The sequence below is a fragment of the Equus przewalskii genome, chromosome 27 (genome assembly GCF_037783145.1).
Source record: "Equus przewalskii isolate Varuska chromosome 27, EquPr2, whole genome shotgun sequence".
NCBI classification, from domain to species: domain Eukaryota; kingdom Metazoa; phylum Chordata; class Mammalia; order Perissodactyla; family Equidae; genus Equus; species Equus przewalskii.
Window position 1 is genome coordinate 34,092,959 of NC_091857.1, and position 5,477 is coordinate 34,098,435.

Below are 5,477 nucleotides of genomic sequence, written 5' to 3' on the forward strand. Positions count from 1 at the left end.
AGGAGGACTGTCCAGGAGGCCTACATAGTTGGAGCCGAGAGAATGAGCTGAGTAGTAAGACATGAGGTCAGACTGGTGGGGAGGGGGCAGGTCAGAGAGGTGCTCGTCAAATCTCAGTTCTCCTCACAGCCTTCTCTAACGAGAAGGAATGCCAGGGAGTCACAAGACGTGTTTAAATGGATTATCAAAAACAGAGTGGGCAAAAATATTTGCAAATCATATATCTGATAAGGGACTTATATCTAGAATATATAAAGAACTCTTATAAGTCAATAATAAAAAGATAAATAACCTAATTAAAAATGGGCAAAGGATTTGAGTAGACATTTCTCCAAAGAAGATGTACAAATGGCTAATACATATGGCATTTCCCTAATGGCTAATGATGTTGAGCCCGAAAAAATGCTCAACATCGTTAATCGTTAGGGAAATACGAATCAAAACCACAATGAGATCTCACTTCGCATCCATTAGGATGGCTATAATGAAGAAAACAGACAATAGCAAGTGTTGACAACTATGTGGAGAATTTGCAGCTCTCATAGATTGCTGGTGAGAATGTAAAATGGGACAGCTGCTTAGAAAACAGTCTAGAAGTTCCTTAAAAGGTTAAACACAGAATTGCAGTATGATCCAAAGATTCTACTCACAGGTATGTATTCAAGAGAAATGAGAACATATTCCCACACAGAAGCTTGTCCACAAATGTTCACAGCAGTGTTATTCACAATAGTCAAGAAGTGGTAACAACCCAAATGTCCATCAACTGACGACTGGGTAAGTAAAACGTGGCGTATCCATAGAATGGAACATTGATTGGCAATAAAAAGTAAGGAAGTGATAAATGCCACAGCATGGATGAACCTTGAAGACATTATGCTAAGTGAAAGAAGCCAGACACAAAAGGCCACGTCTTGTCTTATCCTATTTATACGAAATGTCCAGAACAGGCAAATTCAGAGACAGGAAGGAGGTTAGCGCTTGGGGAAGGAGAGAAAGGGGTTAATGACTACAGAGTGTGGTGTTTCTTTTGGGATAATGAAAATGTTCTAAAATTGATTGTCATGGTAGTTGCACGACTCTGTGAATTGCACTAAAAACCATTGAACTGTACGCTTCAAGTGGGTGAGTTGTATGGTACGTGAATTGTATCTCTATAAAGCTATTAAAAAAACACACACACACATACACAAAAGACTGCTCTAGCTTCTCTCTTGAGAAATAGGAACGTAAGCAGGGAACAAGGATCCCAGCGAGGAAATTGTTACACTAAGCCAGGCACAGAGATGACCATGGCTGGACCAGGGTGCTGGTGGGGAAGGTAAGTTAGATTCTGGTTTATTCATAGTAGAGAGGAGAGGCTTTGCTCATGGACTGGATATGGGGTGCTGCTACTGTGGGAATAGACTGTGTTATTACTTCATTGTGAGGACTGGGGAGCACTGAGACAGAGAGGAGCCAAAGATGCAGAGCAGACCCATGGATGAGCAATGCCATGGCCCACCTCTACAGGTAAGGCAGTGCAGTAGGGACTCCCAGGATATACAGAGAGACCCCGCTCCTCACCTCAGCAAGCTCGCAGTCTGAGAGTGCAAATTTCAGCACAGGAACACAGAAAAAGGAAATGAGTACAAGGTTTTAATAAGTGCTGCAGACAACACAAGAAAAAATATTGCACAAACCAGTTCCTAGCATAAACTAATAATCGCCATAGGAATTCAAATATGACTCCGGGCGGAAACAGCCCCCTGAGGCAGGGCTGAGATGTGGGGAAGAATGGGACCGAAGAAGAAGGAGGGAGTCCCAGGAAACCGTGGTTTTGGGAGTCAGGAAATAGAGGACTGTGTCTGAAGTCAATTTCACATGGAGATGTCAAGGGAGATAAGGTTGGAAAAAGGAGAAAACAATTCTCCTTTAAAATGCAGAGGGGAAAAATCCTTTGTCATCATTTGACTGATGGTAAGAGTGAGCCAAACAATTTTGTTCCAGATCATAAACCAATTGCCCTCTTGCACGAGATTAACTACTAGAAAGACCTACTGGCTTTCTCCGATGATGGGACGATAAACAACGCACATGGCAGACTGCCTGGAAAATGAGACGTAATGATGAGGGTCAAACACTGTTATTAAATCCATGTGGAAGGAGAATCAGGAGGAGGGGAAACCTCTGTGAATTGTGGCGAGAAAGCTGGATAACAAAAGGGCCAGAGGGGCTTTTTTACAGATGTTAGAATTCAGTGCATTATGAGACTTGTCAAAGAGGAGCATTAAAACCATTAAATAGATTCAGGCCACACCGGATAAAAACCGCCTGCTCTTTTCCCAGAGGACAAGAAAGATGGACAGCCCGTCCTCAGTCTTGGAAATGATCCTCATGACAGCCCAGACGTTAGGAGTCTGTGTCTTACAGAGAGGCTTCTAAGGGGCGGTGGGAGGATTGATCAAGTTTCTGTCCGTACAGCAGTTTGTCAGCACTCCATCATGCCGGCTGTGAACCCGACAGTCTGCTTTTCGACCTGTTCCTCACTTTCTGCTCACTTTTATTGCAGCTAAGCAGTGTGTTTCTTCTTTTTTACAAACTTCCCTGTGCCTCCATTTGCAGGGTCCCCGTTCCTTCTGGGAGGAGGGGCTACTTTTCATTTCCAGCAGCCTGATCGGTGGCTGGTGGAGGGATGGAGAAACCTCAGACAAAATCCACAGGATGCACACAGATGCTGGAGAGGGGCCGCGGGTTTATTCATTCACCCACAGCGCATGGCTCAGCGCAGCCCCCAGGAGCCTCCTGAGTATCGACTGTGACAGCAACTGCTTAGAGCTGGAGCCACCAGGAACAGTTTCCAGACTCACTGGGTAAATCATTTTGATCGACTGTTAGGTTGAATTGTAACAATTGTCATTTAAATGGCTCAGAAATGATGAACATTAGCAATTGTGTATGACTCAACCTAATATTTCAGGTTTCCTACCTCCTTTGATGAATGGATATAAATAGTTATATCATTTATGACTTTATAGCTGGAGCTTCCGATGTCAGCAGACCACATTAGTGAGCCCATGGGGAATAAAAGGACAATTCCATTCTATATCCCACTTCAAATCCTTGATTAAAGTACCTTCTGCAACTCAATCAATAACATTTACTAGATGCCTCTGTCTGCCGGGCATGAGACAATATGTAATCACCTGGTATGCACAATCTAAAGTCATTTAAGGTTCGTCGTCATCATCATCATGATGTCATATATAGAAACACTCAGCCTGATGAGATGGCCTACCGGAAATATCCCCAAGCATTTTGAGAGGTCATAAAAGGACTCCAGGTAGACTATGAAGTGTAGGAACGGTGCCAAACTTATGTACAGGCTGACTTTGAAAGCATCTGGGATACGATTTGGATATGTGGGGAAGAAAGAGGAGAGCTAAAAAATCTCCTTGACCCAAATGTCTCTTTTTGTCTCTGGTCTCACTTTGGGAGCAGCAAGTTCCAGGCAAACCATAATTGGCATGATAGGGGAACTAGCCTCTATTCTAGTCCATTCTAAACTTCTCTTGTCCACGAGTACTGCTCTGGGGATCCTCTTCTGTTCACATGCCGTTCTTGCCTGAGGCTGTTCAGCCTAGAATTGGTTGTTTCTCCCTTCATGGCCCTTGTGAATAATTGCAGAGAGTTTTCAGACTTTGTATCTCAAATGGTGGAAGCCTGATTTCTTCTTTGACAATCATCTTCTACAGAAGGTTTCACCTCCCTTTGAGACACGGCCAATGCTGGATAGCAGATCCAGCTTTAGTAACGGATCAGTCAGGCTCGGCTAGGCTATGCTGCAATAACAAACAACTCCAAGATCTCAGAGACTGAAACAGCAAAGGTTTATTTCTTGTTCACACTCCACGCCCATTGCAGTTCAGCGGGGCCTCCGTGCACACTATTTTCATGGAGACATGCTGGCTGGGAGAGGCTCCAGTTCTGGTCTTCCACAGTGGCTTAGGCAGGAGAAAGGAAGTGTGGCAAATTGCACACTGGTTCTTAAAGCCTCCATCTGAAAGTGACATGGCTTTGCTGCAAGTCACACAACCACATGTAACTTCAAGAGGAGGCAGAAAAGTGGAATCCATCATGTATACAGAAATTAGAGGGCTGGTATTGTCTAGTGAAAAGCAATAAAGACCGCCACCAATGGACTATGGGAATGCATGCACGGTGTCTTGAGCTTTCTCTCGCTACCCTAAGCATGCCATCCTACATCCTTGTTTGTTCAACTGGTTGTGCTTTCTTTAGGTTTTCTGCTAAGACAGAAGGAGTTGCCTTCCATTTCCTTTGTTGGAAAGAGGAAAGTGGAATACGACTTCTGACTCTGGCCTATGAGACCATAATATTTCCTGTGCGATTCCCTGAAACATGAATATGCAATAGCAATATCTTTTGTTTATGTATTTTTTATTGTGGTAAAATATGCATAACACAAAATTGACTTTTTACCATTTTAATGCGTACAGTTCAGTGGCACTAAGTACATTTACATTGTTTTGCAACCATCACCACCATCCATATCCAGAACTTCTCATCTTTCCAAACTAAAACTCTGTCCCCATTAAACAACTCTCTACCCTCCCCGCTCCAGCCCCGGGCCACCAGCATTCCATTTTCTGTCTCTATGAACTTGACTACTCTAGGGACCTCATATAAGTGGAGTCATACAATATGTGTCTTTTTGTGACTGGCTTATTTCACTTGGCATAAAGTTTTCAAGGTTCATTCATGCTGCAGCAAGTATCGGAACTTCCTTCCTTTTTAAGACAATAATGTTCCATTGTATGGACACGCTAGATTTTGTTTATCCATTCATCTGTCAAGGGACACTTGAATCGCTTCCACGTTTGTCTATTGTGAATGGTGCTGCCTTTGTCTATTGTGCTTGAATTCCCTGCTTTCAGTTGTTTTGGGTGTATGTCTAGAAGTGGGATTGCTGGGTCATACGGTAATTCTATTTTTGACTTTTTTGAGAAATACAGTAGCAATATTAACCCAGTGTTTTTAAAGCTATTTTCTGTGGAACTATGGCCCTATCCTGGTGACTCACACTGCGTTTTAGCCTAGCAAATTCCGAGAATTTCTACAGGAAAGAAATCTCTTTTATCGTGGATTAACACAGCATTTACCAAATTTATTTAACCACAGTATCCCCACTCTGTTTTTGATTGGGATAACTGTTAAGACCCCGTGGAATATCATGCAGTGTGGGAAATATTAATTAACCATTCAACTCTCAGTATCGTGTATGCTGCATGAGAAATGGCTAAATGATCTAAGAAAAAAATCTAAAATGTGGAGAACAAAGATGTCACAGTGTGACTGGTCAGCTCCCTCACCAGCATTCTTGTTGGCTAAAAACTACTAAAATGTCTCATTCCACCAAAGCTGAAAAACACTGTTGAGGAAGAGAAATGAAAAGTTCGCAGGAGGCGAGGAAGGGGTGG